The sequence below is a fragment of the Lepidochelys kempii genome, chromosome 28 (genome assembly GCF_965140285.1).
Source record: "Lepidochelys kempii isolate rLepKem1 chromosome 28, rLepKem1.hap1, whole genome shotgun sequence".
NCBI lineage: Eukaryota > Metazoa > Chordata > Testudines > Cheloniidae > Lepidochelys > Lepidochelys kempii.
In genome coordinates this window covers 6,487,239-6,504,385 of record NC_136407.1, presented here as the reverse complement: position 1 = coordinate 6,504,385, position 17,147 = coordinate 6,487,239, and the positions used below count along the sequence as shown (strand labels likewise).

At 51.2% G+C, this 17,147-nt stretch overlaps 1 protein-coding gene across 2 annotated transcripts in view; it reads right to left on the bottom strand.

The window, feature by feature from the left end:
* LOC140904223 (uncharacterized) overlaps positions 1 to 17,147 on the bottom strand; it is a 71,350-nt gene that overhangs the window by 33,155 nt on the left and 21,048 nt on the right. Inside the window, exons 4-5 of one of the 2 annotated variants that reach the window (XR_013635100.1) lie at positions 16,629 to 16,880; positions 11,036 to 12,750 (exon numbers count right to left, since the gene is read on the bottom strand). The exons of the other annotated variant lie outside the window; for it this stretch is intronic. The gene's annotated coding sequence lies outside the window, so the exon portion shown is untranslated. Of the gene's footprint in view, positions 1 to 11,035; positions 12,751 to 16,628; positions 16,881 to 17,147 lie in introns of those variants that run through there. 2 annotated transcript variants of the gene reach the window in all.

Genomic DNA, 17,147 nt, shown 5'->3' with positions numbered 1-17,147 from the left:
GCTGCTTTCAACTCCCTGAAAGGGGGTTCCAAAGAGGATGGCTCTAGTCTGTTCTCAATGGTAGCAGATGACAGAACGAGGAGTAATGGTCTCAAGTTGCAGTGGGGGAGGTTTAGATTGGATATTAGGAAAAACTTTTTCACTAAGAGGGTGGTGAAACACTGGAATGCGTTACCTAGGGAGGTGGTAGAATCTCCTTCCTTAGAGGTTTTTAAGGTCAGGCTTGACAAAGCCCTGGCTGGGATGATTTAACTGGGAATTGGTCCTGCTTCGAGCAGGGGGTTGGACTAGATGACCTTCTGGGGTCCCTTCCAACCCTGATCTTCTATGATTCTAAGAAGAAAATTTAAGAGGGGGGTATCAGGAAGGGGGAATTTGGCAGCGGGGAGACACCCAGCCCAATTACAGCGGGGGGGGAGGGCAGGTGTCAGTTCTCGGGGGGGAATTTGGGGGTGCACCCGTGGGGATGGGGTGTCAGTTCTTGGGGGGTAATTTGGGGGTGCATGCGTGCGGGTGGGGAGACACCCAGCGCAGCTATGGTGGGCGAGCGGGGTCAGTTCTCGGGAGGTGGGAATTTGAGGGTGGGGAGACACCCAGCCCAATTATAGCAGGGGTGTCAGTTTTGGGGGGGAATTTGGGGGTGCACCCGTGGGGGTGTCAGTTCTCAAGGATGGGGGATTTGGGGGTGCACCCGCGGGGGTGTCAGTTTTTGGGGAGAATTTGGGGTGCAGCCGTGGGGGCGTCAGTTCTCGGGGAGGGGGGATTTGGGGGGCACCCGTGGGGGTGTCAGTTCTCAGGGAGGGGGGATTTGGGGGGCACCCGTGGGGGAGGGGGTGTCAGTTTTGGGGGGGAATTTGGGGCTACACCCATGGGGGTGTCAGCTCTCAGGGAGCGGGGGAATTTGGGGGTGCACCCGTGGGGGTGTCAGTTCTCGGGGAGGGGGATTTGGGGGGCAGCTGTGGGGGAGGGGGTGTCAGTTCTCAGGGAGGGGGGATTTCGGGGGCACCCGTGGGGGAGGGGGTGTCAGTTCTCGGGGAGGGGGGATTTGGGGGGCACCCGTGGGGGAGGGGGTGTCAGTTCTCGGGGAGGGGGGGATTTGGGGCTGTACCCGTGGGGGTGTCAGTTCTCAGGGAGGGGGGATTTGGGGGGCAGCCGTGGGGGAGGGGGCGTCAGCTGTCGGGGAGGGGGGATTTGGGGGGCAGCCGTGGGGGAGGGGGCGTCAGCTGTCGGGGAGGGGGGATTTGGGGGGCAGCCGTGGGGGAGGGGGCGTCAGCTGTCGGGGAGGGGGGATTTGGGGGGCAGCCGTGGGGGAGGGGGCGTCAGCTCTCGGGGAGGGGGGGTTTGGGGGGCAGCCGTGGGGGAGGGGGCGTCAGCTCTCGGGGAGGGGGGGTTTGGGGGGCAGCCGTGGGGGAGGGGGCGTCGGCGCTCGGGGAGGGGGGGTTTGGGGGGCAGCCGTGGGGGAGGGGGCGTCGGCGCTCGGGGAGGGGGGGTTTGGGGGGCAGCCGTGGGGGAGGGGGCGTCGGCGCTCGGGGAGGGGGGGTTTGGGGGGCAGCCGTGGGGGAGGGGGCGTCGGCTCTCGGGGAGGGGGGGTTTGGGGGGCACCCGTGGGGGAGGGGGCGTCGGCGCTCGGGGAGGGGGGGGTTTGGGGGGCACCCGTGGGGGAGGGGAGACACGCAGCGCAGCTACGGCGGGCGAGAGGGGTCAGTTCCCGGGGGCGGGGCCGTGCGGCCGCCGGGAGCAGCCCGGAAGTGACGTCGCGCGTGCCGTGGCGTGGGGCTCCCTTGGGGGGGCTCCCGGAGGGCGGTTGGCGCCGCGCCGCGAACGCGGGACCGGGCACGTCATCGTGACCCGCCGAGCCCCGCCCAGCCCTGCAGGTCACGGGGGCGTGGCCGGGGGAGTGAATGTGGGGGGGGATGGGCAGGGGGCTATTGGGGGGGGCTGGGGGCTGTGTGGGGGAAGCGGGGTGGCTGGGGAAAGTGGGGGGGCTGGGGGGGCTGTGTGGGGGAGGCGGGGTGGCTGGGGAAAGCGGGGGGGCCTGGGGGGGCTGTGTGGGGGAGGCGGGGTGGCTGGGGGTGCAGGGTGGCTGGGGGGGCTGTGTGGGGGAGGCGGGGGGGCTGGGGAAAGCAGGGGGGCTGTGTGGGGGAAGCGGGGGGGCTGTGGGAAGCGGGGGGGCTGTGTGGGGGAAGCGGAGTGGCTGGGGGGGGCCGTGTTGGGGAAGCGGGGTGGCTGGGGGGGCTGTGTGGGGGAAGCGGGGGGGCTGTGGGAAGCGGGGGGGCTGTGTGGGGGAAGCGGGGGGGCTGGGGGAAGCGGGGGGGCTGTGTGGGGGAAGCGGGGGGGCTGGGGGAAGCGGGGGGGCTGTGTGGGGGAAGCGGGGGGGCTGTGTGGGGGAAGCGGGGGGGCTGGGGGAAGCGGGGGGGCTGTGTGGGGGAAGCGGAGTGGCTGGGGGGGGCCGTGTTGGGGAAGCGGGGTGGCTGGGGGGGCTGTGTGGGGGAGGCGGGGTGGCTGGGGAAAGCGGGGGGGCCTGGGGGGGCTGTGTGGGGGAAGTGGTGCGGCTGGGGGTGCAGGGTGACTGGGGGGGCTGTGTGGGGGAGGCGGGGGGGCTGGGGAAAGCAGGGGGGCTGTGTGGGGGAAGCGGGGGGGCTGGGGGAAGCGGGGGGGCTGTGTGGGGGAAGCGGAGTGGCTGGGGGGGGCCGTGTTGGGGAAGCGGGGTGGCTGGGGGGGCTGTGTGGGGGAGGCGGGGTGGCTGGGGAAAGCGGGGGGGCCTGGGGGGGCTGTGTGGGGGAAGTGGTGCGGCTGGGGGTGCAGGGTGACTGGGGGGGCTGTGTGGGGGAGGCGGGGGGGCTGGGGAAAGCAGGGGGGCTGTGTGGGGGAAGCGGGGGGGCTGTGTGGGGGAAGTGGTGTGGCTGGGGGTGCAGGGTGACTGGGGGGGCTGTGTGGGGGAGGCGGGGGGGCTGGGGAAAGCAGGGGGGCTGTGTGGGGGAAGCGGGGGGGCTGTGTGGGGGAAGCGGGGGGGCTGTGTGGGGGAAGCGGGGGGGCTGTGTGGGGGAAGTGGTGTGGCTGGGGGTGCAGGGTGGCTGGGGGGGGCTGTGTGGGGGAGGCGGGGTGGCTGGGGGCGGGCGTGTTGGGGAAGCGGGGGGGCTGGGGGGGCTGTGTGCGGGAGGCGGGGGGTGGCTGTGGGTTGATGCCTCTGTAGTTCATCCAGGCATGAATTCCAGGCATGCCATGGCCTGTATCCCACCGGCAGTCGGACTAGTCCAGTGGTTCCCAAAGCTTAACAACCCACAAACCCGTTTCACTAAAATGTCAAGTCTCGCGAGCCCCCTCCTAAAAATGAATGTTTCCCGGGATTTTCTCCTTTACCCGAGTATAAATGCTAAAAGCCGTGATCTTGGAAATATAAACTTTGTTTCTACGACATTCTTATTACACGCTATTTATTATTTTTCATCATTACAGTATTTTATAAAAAGAAAAGGAGGACTTGTGGCACCTTAGAGACTAACCAATTTATTTGAGCATGAGCTTTCGTGAGCTACAGCTCACTTCATCAGATGTTTACCGTGGAAACTGCAGCAGACTTTATATACACACAGAAATCATGAAACAATATTTTATTACATTCTGAAAACGGCAACACTCTTCCCAGATCTCACGGTGGCAGCTTGTATCACTTTGAATACGCCTGTTGTAAGAGGAGGCTCCTAGGTTTCCTCCAGGAGCATCGGATGTGAACCAGCCTGAAGGGCTTCAAGAAGCCAACGCAAAGAGTTCCCCTTACACAAGCATTCAGGTCTTGAGCGGTCCAGGCAAACAACGCGCCTTACAACGAAGCTTAAACTTGTTCTTTGTCATAATTTTAAAAACCATACGAGCTGCCTATTGAATTTTAAAAACAGCAAAAAAAAAAAGAAAAGAAAAAATCCACCTCCCTTTCCATTTCTTAAAAGGTGTCTTGGAGTTTAAATGTCCTCAGTGTGATAGAGATGCTTGCTTTGAGCTGCTCAGCTCTTGGAAGTGCAGGGGCTCCGGGCTGCTGGCCCCGTGCTGCCCGGGGTCCCTCGGGACAGCTCTGTCCACCATTAGGGAATTTTTTCCCTGGAACCCCCTGTAACATTTTGCGAACCCCCCAGGGGTTCATGAACCCCAGTTTGGGAACCACTGGACTAGAGGATCACAGTCCTCCCCTCTGGCCTTAGACTGTCTGAATCTAGGACTCTAAACTCCTGCAGTTGGTTCCCTGCTGAGTCTGAGCCAAATGATACAGAGCAACAGCAAGGCAAAGTATCACAGAGGTTTCCAGTGTTACCCCACAGCAGGTCCTCATTCAGACCCTTTGATAGGGATATGTGTCTGGACTGGATGGTGAAGGGGTTCTCGTGACCTGGTTGGAGGTCGGCAGGCGCTGAGGTTTTAGCCCGGGCAGTACTGACTGGGCAGTAATAAAGATCATTGGGGAGCGGTTAGACGCGAACGGTGTTCTTGCTACTGGCCGAGACTGGGTAAAGGGAGTAACGAAGGTAGTGATATCGGCCTGAGAACTGGGGAAGTTGTTCCACGTAACAGAACAGGGCCCCTGTGAATCCCTGGAATTGTGTGTTGTTAAAAAGGAGGTCCTGGCCATAGCTGCTGGGATTGTACCAATGATAACTGGAACTGCCCCTGATTTCAACACATTAGCTTTTAAGACTACATTGTTAGACTGAATTCGGAAATAAAGGTGATTTTAGGATCCAGAGATCCAGGTAGGAGGCACCCTGAGTTATAATAAGACATTTTTTGAGCGGTTGTTTGTTTTTTGAGACAAGCTAGGGAAGGAAATGACAGGAGAACTGAACCTGTCCAGGCAGTAACTTTTGCCATCAGCAGGCCTCCAGCTCTACAAGAGGAGCCGGGCGGAGAAAGGGGCCCAGTGCAGTATGGCATGTTAGAGGAAGAGGACAGGGAGGTGCAATGGGCACCTGAGGAGCAAGAAAGGGAAATGGATATGGATATCAGATGCGAAACAGAGGCTGTATGAAGGGACTGAGAGTGGAAGCATGGAGGAAGCACGTGATGGCAATTGGAAGCCCACAAGTGAGTTATTGTAGAGCGTTGTCCAGTTAGAGGGGCAAAAGGAATTGACTGACGGGTTCCTGTAACTCTCACAATGGACCCTGTATCATCAGTGCCACCCTGATAGCGGTGCCCGCCTTCCCGGACTCCTCCGAGGTAGTGGCCCACCTACAGTTTGACAAATGGGGGCATCCCATTGTAGGGGCAATAATGGGGAGATTAGGAAAAGCAACATGCCCCGCTAAGCTAATTGACACCAGTGCATCAGTATGTGTGCTTGGCAAGCAATGGCTTCCCGGGGACGCTGTGGCAACAGAAAATTCGAGACAACTAGTATCGTATACAGGGGAGACCATGAAAACCTTTATCGGGAGACCGATCCTGACCCACCCAGGGAATCGGGAGTCATGGGTAAAGTGATGTGTTCAGAAGCAGGATCAAATTGGGAATAGGGGTAAGGAGGATGGAATATTGGGAACGCCTTACCTTAATGAGGGGAGACGCATTGCGGATTTAGCCATTGGGTTCCTATGGGGAAATAGTGACGAGCCAGCAGAAACACTCACCCCCCTCCAGTAATGCTGTACGTAGGTGTGTGGCGGTAAAGGCCTCAGAAGGAGGGCAAGCTGAAGAAGGGGACCCATGGGTGGACAAGTTTCCTGGGGTATGGGCTGAAAATAAATCGGAGTGTGGGAAAATGGATGCTGAGGTTTTAATCCAAGGGCCTGACCCCACTCCACGGTGTCAATACGGTATCCTCAGGAGGCAGAGGAAGGAATAAAATCTTCCATAGAACGTTTGTTAGAACAGGGTGTCGTTGTGCAAATAATGCCCTGATTTGGCTTGTACTGAAATGGGATGGGAAGACCTGGAGAATGACCGTTGATTTTAGAGCATTAACTGCAGTAACCCCTGCCACTGCCCCGGGGGTGGCCAAGTACCAAGAAGTAGTTGATGCAGGAGCACAGTGGTTCTCAGTAATAGACTTAGCAAATGCTTTCTTTGCCATTCCCTTACGCCCTGAGTCTTGGCACAAATTTGGGTTCACTTACAGGGGACAACAGTTCTGTTTTACAAGGGTCCCCCAGGGTTTTCATAATGCACTTGCAATTTGTCCCTCCCATGTGGTTAAGATGTGGGAAAAATTGATACCTGAAGCCCAAAATAGGGTAATTTCCGATGTTGATGATATATTGGCGCATGGGGACAATAGGGAGGAGGTTGGTAGGATCACTGAACAGGTATTACAGATCATCCAAGACACTGGATTCAAAGCTAGCAGAGCCAAGGCCCGATTGGTACAGCAAGAGGTAAAATATTTAGGGGTCATATTGGGAAAGGAAGGACAAACCCCAGCGGCACACTGAGTGGAACTGAAAACTTCCCGCCCCTACTCATGGGGCATCCTTAAGAGCCCTTTTGGGAACTGTAAACTTCTCAAGGGATTTTATTGGAATGTATGCTGACGAGAGTCATCCACTGTATTTTCTCCTAAAGAAAGGGGGGCAATTGGAGTGGGGACCTTATCAAGCAAAGGCATCGCTGACTCTGAAACAGGACTTGTCCCAGGCCCCAGCCCTCTCGGATCCAAAGGTGGGAGAACCATTTATCCCGCCACTGGCTAGTATGGTTTGTAGCACTGGGAGCAGTGCTGTTACGGAAGCAAAGCATGGGGCAATTACAACTCGGGGTCTGTAGAGCCAAAACACTGAATTACACTGAGCAGAATTTTACACGCTGTGTAAAAAAAGAGAGTGCGTGGCCTTGGTGTGGGCCTTGCTGCATTGGGAATATATAATTGTAGGATCCAACATCATAGTACAGACCATGCGTTCCCCGTTAAAATACATCGTATCGGGAAAAGTGCAGGAGGGACAGGAATCTAATCCTACGTTGGCACAATGGACTCTGGCCCAAAGTCTGCTGCAGTTTCCACGGTAAACATCTGATGAAGTGAGCTGTAGCTCACGAAAGCTCATGCTCAAATAAATTGGTTAGTCTCTAAGGTGCCACAAGTCCTCCTTTTCTTTTTTTAGAAAAGGGAAAGGTACTATCCCCTGTACCGTGTGCCCTGAAAGTGCAAGGGCAGGAGCATGAGTGCCCCCTCCCAAAGTATAAAAAGGTGGAGTGGCCAGTGAAATCAGGACTCACCCTACAGAAAGCTCAAGAGAAAAATGCACAAATCTGGTTCGTGGATGGGTCTAGCTATTCTAGTGCTGGGAGAGCTAAGACAGGACTTGGAGCGGTGAAGGTAAATACCAGCCAGGAACTAAAGGGACCAGTAAAGCCACACGCAGCACAAGCTGCAGAAGTGGTGGTGATATTAAGGTGTTACAGTTTGAGGATCAGGAAGCCGCCCTGGCAATTTTTACCGATTCGGACTAGGTGTGCAGAGCCGTAGTGGTGTGACTACCCATCTGGGTAGCTAGGGGTATGTGCCCAGGAGATGGAAAGCCAGCAGCTTGTGAACAGTACTGGGAGCAAGTGGTGGTGTGAAGAAAGGGAGACGGTTATGTAACACATGGAAACACATCAGAAACCAGGGAGTGAGGATGGAGTTTGGAATAACAGGGCAGATGTGTTAGCCAAACAAGCGGCCATGTTAACACAAGGCAAGGAAGAGAAGGTAATCAAAGCAGTAACCAGAGCACAAAAGCAGGTGACAAGCCCAGAGATGTTGGCTCTACAGGCCCTACAGGATGGGGACGATGAAATTGAATGATTACTGAAGCAAAAAACTCTCCTAGGAAAATGGCATGTACATAAAGACCCTGGAGGGGCAGTGTGGGTCACTGAGCATGACTCAGATCTTGGGGAACAGCCTAAAAGGTGGTTAGTGCCTAAGAAAGTCAGGACTGAATTGATTCAGTATGTGCATGAGCAAGGGCATTTTGAAGTGGACAAAATTCTGGATAGGATCAAAGACACAGGGTGGTGGCCCACCCTAAAGGAAGATGTAAAGCGGTGGTGTAATACTTGTTTGCAATGTGCTATGGTCAATGCAGGCCCTCAGGTACAAAAGGGTCCCATTGCTCACCAAAGGATGGAGGGTCCGTGGGCCCGGTTACAGATGGACAATATTGGACCCCTACTAGTCACCCGCGAAATAACAAGTATTGTTTGGGGATTGCAGATCCCTTTAAAAAATGGATAGAAGCCATCCCAATAAAAACCAACACAGCTTTGACTACAGCCAATCGTTTAATGTGGTGGTTAGCCCGTGGGCGCTGCCCAAAAAATCAATTTGGACCAAGGCCCACACTTCGTTGGGAAAACTCTGCAGGAACTGTGTAAAATACTCAGCTTTAAGCAAAGGTTCCACATTGCAGGACACCCCCAATCCTCAGGACAAGTGGAACAAACTCACCGCACTCTAAAGGATACTTTAAGAAAAATGTTAAAAGAAAATGGAGAAGATTGGGATGAAAAACTGCCCATGATTCTAACGGCCTTAAGGTTGGTCCGAGCGAGTCATGGTTGCAGTCCCTTTGTAGCAAGGACAGGAAGGGACATGAGAACACCCCAAAAAGGGTGGCTAGATGTAGATATTCCAGATGGGTGGCAACCCAGAGTGCTAAATAACCAAAGGATCCAGTCCCTTTTGGAGGCATTAACAGAAACCCGCAAGAAAAGAGCAGAGCAATTGGGCCTTAATGTAAAAAAGCTGGGTAAAAAAGCCGATTTAGTGGGAGGTTGGAAAGCAGGGGTTGGATTGAAAATGTGCAGAACAAGATCATTCCTTGGGCATGAAATGGGAAGGCCCACCGAACTCTGTGGAAAAAGCCAGCCCAACAGTATACCAGGGAGACATCTGGTCATAGAGGCTAAACAAGCCAAAGTTAAAATGGTTCCATGGAAAGGGGATTTCAAGCAGTAACCTCTAATTAGCCCCACCAAGGGGAAAGCGGGGGTGGGGGGGGGGAATGTTTTTGTCTTTCAGAGTTCCAAGGAAAGGCTGGAGCCAGTACCATAATGAAGAAGCTTCTGTCGTGTGTGTGTTTGTGTGTGTTGTATGTTGCATGTTGTTTGTCTGCTAGCCAACCCTATTCGCTGGCCTGTCGACATTCATGCAGTAAATGTATGGAGAAACGAATTCTGGATGATGGTACAATGTTGGATTAATCCATTAGTATTCAATCACGGCAGCTGTTGCTTGTGTTGGGAAAAGGGGTTTACCCATTACTAGACCATAGTGGCCAGAGGGCTATCCCCAAAAGCTCCATCCCAATCTAGGTTGTCCTTAATGACTGGATACTCTAACACTATGTTAGGAAATTGTACAGGACCTAAAGCCACAATATGTAATATTGACCACCTTAAACTCATACAGAAACAAGAAGGGGTGAATCCTTTTAGGATTCCGGTATTTACCCCAAAATGAGGGATACTGAAGGTCATGGGATTTCATCGCAGCCAGGAGGGGACATTGACATTAGGATGTTAATGGGATTGAATGAGCATCACCTGCTTCAAATCTGAGAATCAAGGCCCAGCACACTGACTATTCCCCCAGGACAACAATTGCAAACGTCAGGAAACTGCCCCAATGCACCTTGGCAGGTGAATATCTGGGATATAGGAGAAATGGAGCCCCCTGAATGGATTAAAGAAACTCAGGGCCATGAATGTACTAAAAAACAACCTAAAGTTCGATTACAATATCCGTGTCTGACTAATTTTCATAATATCCCTCCCCAACTCGGTGAATATATATTGCAAAACATCTGGGTAAAATTACATTTTGAAATAATTGCTACTGAACCTGATATGCAAAAATCAAGGAGACACTCACTGAACAGACCACATGTGGTACAACTGGATCGTAGGGGAGAAGTTATTAAATCACCAATACGATCTCTAAAGCAAAACTGAGCTGGACCTCACCGGGTTAAATGTGTCCAAGGTTGTATCTCAGTGTGCCCCATATGTACGAAGTCTCCATAAGGGGTGGGCAGCATGGCTGAAATGATGTATATTGAAAAATCCATTTAAAAAAGGACACCAAGGGGTGTATTGGAAACTACTTTGGGTGGAACTGGATTAGGAGTTGGAGTACTGGATACTGCTAACATAGCGGTATTGGCAAACAAACTGAGTTATGTTACAGCTGAAATAGAAGAATTGAAAAGTCCATCCTTGTCCAAATTAGGGATATATTCCCTGAACAGAAGTCAGCTGTTGTGTAGGCAGGAAGGGGATGTGTTTGTGTTCGGCCTCATTGTCCAACAGCAGTAGTAGATGATAATGCAGTGTATTTTATTAGCGCTGTCAATTCTTCACGGTTAACTCAAAAAATGAATGATTAAAAAAATGAAATGCCATTTTAATCGCACTGTTAAACAATAATAGAACACGAGTTGAAATTGATTAGAAATATTTTTGCACGTTTTTCTACATTTTCAAATATATTGATTTGAATTACAGCATAGAATACAAAGTACACAGTGCGCATTTTATAGTATTTATTACAAATATTTGCACTGTAAAAAAGATAGAGGAAATTGTATTTTTCAGTTCGCCTCATACAAGTACTGTCGTGCAATCTCTTTATTGTAAAAGTGCAACTTAAGTTTTGTCTCCACTTACCGTGGCTCAGTGATGAGCAGGGGGTTGGACTAGATGACCCCCTGAGGTCCCTTCCAACCCTGATATTCTATGATTCTATATGGTGATTGATCCACCGGGGGTCGAGTTAGCAGGTCTAGTGAAGACCCGCTAAATCGACCGCCGGTCGCTCTCCCGTCAACTCCGGTACTCCACCGGAACGAGAAGCATAACGTAAGTTGACGGGAGAGCTTCTCCTATCGACTCAGTGTGGTGTAGACACTGCAGTAAGATACAGCGACTACAGCAGGGGTCTCAAACTCAAATGACCACAAGGGCCACATGAGGACTCGTACATTGGCCAGAGGGCCACATCACTGACACGCCCCCTGGCTGCCCCTGGCCCCGCCCCTGCCATGAGGCCCCGCCCCTGCCCTGCCTTTTCCTACCCCTTCCCTGCCCTCATTCCAACCCCTTCCCTGAAAGGCCTCGTGTTTGAGACCACTGGACTACAGCTATGTGAATAACTTAGCTGCGTAACACAGTTGTGTAGCTTAGGTCGACTTAACCCCATAGTGTAGACCTGCCCTTACAAATGTAGCTTTTTTTTGTTACATAAATGAACTCAAAAAGAAAACAATGTAAAACTAGAGCCTACAAGTCCACTCAGTCCTACTTCTTGTTCAGCAAATTGCTAAAACAAACAAGTTGGTTTATGTTTACGGGAGATAATGTTGCCCGCTTCTTATTTACAGTGTCACCTGAAAGTGAGAACAGCTGTTCGCATGCCACTTTTGTAGCTGGCATTGCAAGGTATTTACGTGCCAGATATGCTAAACGTTCATATGCCCCTTCATGCTTCGGTCATCATTCCAGAGGCCCAAGCTACTGCCGCTCGGGGAGGTGGATTACCTACACTGAAGGGGGGGGGGGGAGTTATCTTACTCTTTCACCCATAACTTCATCTTTAATTTCCTTTTCATTGGTTTATCCCATAGGGCTAGCCTGCTGGCTTGCTTCTTTATATCCTGCCTTTATTGTTCGTTTATTTGATTATATTTGGCTTATATTTTTATATAGGACTATTGTGTGATGTTTGGCTGTAACCCAAGGATCCTACAGGTCTGTATCCTGTATTGACTTGTGACCTTTGGCATAGATAACTGGCCTAACAGTTACCCTTTGAGATTTTGGGTAACTAAACACGTTTAGTTAAGAAATTTGGGACTCAACGGTAACCACAAGGTACACCACCAGAACATGGAGGTAACGAACAGAAACTGGTTTGAGCAACAGGTTTCGAGAATGAGCTCATTGGCATTAATATATATGAATATATTAGACTATAGGATAAGTGCACCCCCATATTATGGGGGTGAGGAAATTAGATTTGGGCATGGAAGGTTGGGCACTGGCATGAACATTCAGAGTGCTCAGACCCCAGAAGAGGGCAGACCACCAAGCGGAAGCCGCTCTCGCTAGCTTTTTCCAGCTCTTGGCTTTTTCATCTTTATCTTTTGAGTCTTTTAGCTGTTAATTTAGCTACTCAGCTGCTGACCCTTCAGCTCTATTATTCACCATCAGTGTCGAGCGTTGAGGAACCTGGACCATCGGACTCATTTGGCAAGCCAAAGACGGGGCTGGTCCTTCGACTCTTACCACCGGGTCCGCAAGGAAGGGAGTGAGTATGTTAATAGAGGAAGCTTTTATAAAATGATATTATAATACCCCCAGAACTGTATTATTTCCTTTTGATTTTGTGGTTTGGAGCTTTGATAACTTTCCCATTTATTTTAATAAAAGTCTCCGAGGCTTTGTTTTGTCCTCAGCGCGAGTATTCTTGCCACAGCTCCCAAGGGTCCTTGTGTAATGCCGACAGATCCCGGTCATCGGCGGGTGGGATCAAACCTCGGACCTCTGGAGCTTAGTGCATCAGCCTCACCCCATGAGGTGAAAGCCAATGGGCTGTTAGCTCAGGCTGTAGAGCAGACTCATTCTTCTCTCTCCAAGTGGTCTCCGTGCCACCAGATGGGACAGAGCACCACACCCAGGAGATGCATGGGTTACACCTGCAAACTGTTGGAACTCACGACATTTGATTCTGTGTAGCCTGGTTCTGGGACGAAAACCCTCTGCTCCGATCAACTGGCAAGTCTATAACAATAATAAACAGCCCCCCAAAAATCAGGCAACATTGGTAACGATAACGAAGGCTACGTTTTAGTCACAGTGGGTAGTTTTCGTAAAAGTCCCGGAGAGGTCACGGGCCCTAAACAAAAATTCAGGGGCCATGACCTGTCCAGGACTTTTACTAAAACTACCCACCGTGACTAAAACTTGGGCGGGAATGCACTGCAAAGTGCAATGGTCTGGGGCACCACGGGTGCTGGGGGAGGGGGTCGAGGTGACTTGGGCCCCCCTCTGGTGCTGGGGAAGAGGGAGGCTGGGCTGCGGCACATGGCCCAGGACCCCTGCTGGTAGGGGCCGGGGGGGGGAGCTAGGCCGCGGTGTGCGGTGGGGAGCCGCGCTGGTACTGGGGAGGGCGGGCCATGACGTGCGACCCAGGACTCTGGCTGGTGCTGGGGAAGGGAGGGTTGGCAGGGCTCCCTACCCGGCTCCGCGACCCTGCAGCTTCTAGGTGGTGGAGGCAGGGGCCAAGGCAGGAGCCCCTCCGCGGCTCCCGCCACAAGCGCCGGCTGCCGCAGCTCCCATTGGCCAGGAATTGTAGCCAATGGGAGCGGTGGGGATGGGGCCTGATGGCGCTGGGCGGAGACCCCCTCCGCCGCCTAGGAGTTGCAGCCCCCACCCCCAGGTAAGCGTCCCCTCCAAACCCTTGCCCCTAGCCCTGAGCCCCCTCCCACACAGCCAAACTGCCCTGGGCCAGCACCAGCCACTGCAGAAGTCGCGGAAAGTCACAGAATCCGTGACCTCCCTGACAGACTCGCAGCCTTAACAATCACACATTCAAAGATCACAAAAACTTGTCATATACGTTCGTTTTCTTTTGATCCTCATTGCCACCAAGTGAAACCAAGTTGTGGTTTGTCACGACATAGGAGCCTCCAAGTCCCACTTTCCAGTTTTTCATTCCATGCATCTGAAGAAGTGGGTTTTTTACCCACGAAAGCTTATGCCCAAATCAATCTGTTACTCTTTAAGGTGCCACCAGACTCCTCGTTGTTTTTGTGGATACAGACTAACACGGCTGCCCCTCTGAAACTTGGTCCCACTTCTGTGAGTTCATATCTCTCTTGATTTTCTGCCATATGCATTGATGGAAGGGGTCTCCTCTGTGGGAATGTTTGCACTGTGCAAAAAACCCCCTCTCTTGTATTTTCACATTTTTTAATCTTTTGAAGTAGATGGAGGTAGAGGAGAAGAGATGCAAATACATAAAACACAAGAAAAAAACTTAAGGTTTGATCTACACTACAGTCCTAGATCGGTATACTAACATTGGTCATGGGTGTGAAAAATCCACATCTCTGAGCGACCTAGTTATACAGAACTAACCCGTCACAGACAATGCCAGGTTGGTGGGAGAGCTTCTCCTGCTGGCAAAGCTAATGCCTCTCAGGGAGGTGGATTAACAAAGCCAACATGAGAGCTCTCTTCTTTCAGCATAGAGCTTCTTCATTAAAGCACCACAGTGGTTACTCCTGGAGGAATTCTGCACCAAAAAAATCAAAAATTCTGTGCACAATATTTGAAAATTCTGCATAGTTTATTTGTCAAAATAGCACAATATAATCATGTCAGTTACAATTATTTTGGTAATTTCATAGAATCTTAGAATATCAGGGTGGGAAGGGCCCTCAGGAGGTCATCTAGTCCAACTCCCTGCTCAAAGCAGGACCAATCCCCAATTAAATCATCCCAGACAGGGCTTTGTCAAGCCTGACCTTAAAAACCTCTAAGGAAGGAGATTCCACCACCTCCCTAGGGAACCCATTCCAGTGCTTCACAACCCTCCTAGTAAAATAGTGTTTCCTAATATCCAACCTAAACCTCCCCCACTGCAACTTGAGTTTCAAAAGATCTGTCAACAAGTATGTCTGTAACAATACAGACCAAAAAAGAAAAAAAAATCTGGTAATTTTTTTCTTTTTTTTACAAATAGATTCCTTACGAGGCATATTAACACAGAACTTTGTGCAATTCATTTAAATTACAATACAGAGCTGTATTTCCTGCACCTGTCAGAAGCAGGTGGGAATCGGGGGTAACGGAAGAGCAGAGAGAGAGGGAGGGAGCCTAGGAGTGAACCTGGAGGGTGTTAGGTGTGGGTGGGAAGTTTTTGTTTGTGTGTGTGTGGGGGGGGGGGCGGGGATTGTTAGGGTGTTGGGAAGCCTCCCCCATGCAGACCCTGGCTGACCCCAAGCATCTTCCATTCAGTCAGGCATGTCTGCCCCTGTCCCCACACTCCTCATCCCCATGGGTCCCCTCCTCCATCCCTAGGCTAAACACTTTCACCTCACTAGCTCCTGAGCTCATGCTCCAGCCTGTCCTCCCCCCTAGCCATTCTGAACCCCTCTCTGTGACCCCTCTCTGTGACCCCTCGGTAGCCCTGTGTACCCCCCTCTGTCCTAACCTGGTTCTGCGGTCAGTGTGCTGTGATGAACTCCTACTCCTGGGGGAATTCTGCAGCACTGGACATAAAACCGTGTATTTTCCTGCCTCAAATACGTTTTGCCTAAGAAGTGCCGAAGTTCCGACTTTTGCCCACCATTGGCCTCTGGTGGGGAAAAGGAGGAACTGCAGCATATCCGAGGCAAAATGATTTTTAGGCAGGAAAATACAAAATTATGTGAGACAGATGAATTCTGTGCATCCGCAGTAGCGCAGAAGTCCCCCAGGAAGAAGCGGTGCAGCTCCACGAATGCTGCATTTTTAAGTGCAGACAAGCTTTATGAGACAAAAACAGAATCAGGACTCAATATTCATGCATCCTAGAGCCTGAAATCGGAGCCCGACACATTCAGTCCCCTCTTTGGTTATTTCCAGAGCATGAAAATCCTTTTTACCCACTCAGTCAGCCAGTTTGGGATCCACAGGGAAGGAATATCCTCCAAAGGACTCTCTCTCTCTCTTTGCCTCATGAAATTTTGAATCCAAACAGTGAAGGATGATTGTTCTCAGGCTAACCATGGCATCTTTTGGGACTGTAATCAGTGACACTGTTTTTAGAACACCATTCCTTAGTTCAATTTCCCTTGCGTCATTGGTCACCATAGCTACCTTTACTGGGTGAAAACCAAGAACTGTGTGCATATTATTTCTATGCCAGTTCTTTCCAAATCCTTGCCCTTGACGAGGGTAAATTTACACTTCTCTGAAGTAGAACCCTTACCAGACCACTTGAAATCTCAGCAGTGTTAGTGAAGAGTCAGGTTTCAGAGGAACAGCCGTGTTAGTCTGTATTCGCAAAAAGAAAAGGAGTACTTGTGGCACCTTAGAGACTAACCAATTTATTTGAGCATGAGCTTTCGTGAGCTACAGCTCACTTCATCAGATGTTTACCGTGGAAACTGCAGCAGACTTTATATGCTTTATATGAGACGTGCAGTTTCCACGGTAAACATCTGATGAAGTGAGCTGTAGCTCACGAAAGCTCATGCTCAAATAAATTGGTTAGTCTCTAAGGTGCCACAAGTACTCCTTTTCTTTTTAGTGAAGAGTCACTTTCCTAAACATGCCCAGTGTTTCTTTTATTTGGTGGCACAGATCTAGGCTAGGGACTAGATACAGGCCTGGGTCGGGATCTCTGTAAGTTACCAAAGCTGGAGTTTCTATTAAAAAAGTTATTTTTCTGCAACTATTTCATTTTATACACTGATCTCATTTTATACAAATTTGCCTCACCTACAAAGAGTAAATTCAACAAAAAACCCTTACTTCTATTTCCTCCACATTTGCATTATGAAGGGCAGCGTTTCCCATATCATTGGATCAGCTAGGAGAGATTTCTGTAGGGTTACAAATGCTTTTGGAACCAATTATATGAACATTTTGCCTAGTGCCAAGTCACTTACTGTGGAATTCTCTTCCCAGATCATCTGAGTTAATGGTGAATTAAACACTAGTACTCCTCTGGGATCATCTGCACTTCCTTCAGTTAGTTCCAGTTTGGGGTCTGCTGTTGTTCACCATTTCCAAGTGGAGATTTTAAATCACTGCTCTTTCTTTTGTTAGCATGTCCAGTAGATTGGCGCATTCTCTCCTACTGACTGAACTGCGCTTGAATTTTCTCCATGTCATCATGCAGGGGTGGGGGGAAAGCCAAACTAAAGTGAGAAATCATTTTAGCAAATAGCCATTTGTCTCAAAATCTCCAATAGATCTGAGCAACATCCTGTCAATCTAAAGTAATCGCCATGTGGGTGACCAAACAGCCCAGAAAGAGAGAAACCCACATTGCAGAGAGGTAGACGACATGAAAATGAAAGAGTCAAGTGAAATTCCAGAGCAGGTTACATCTGATGACTCGGAATCAGGGCAAGAGATTCTCCCATCATGTTCTCCACTGATCCATTCAAACCTGCTTCACTCAG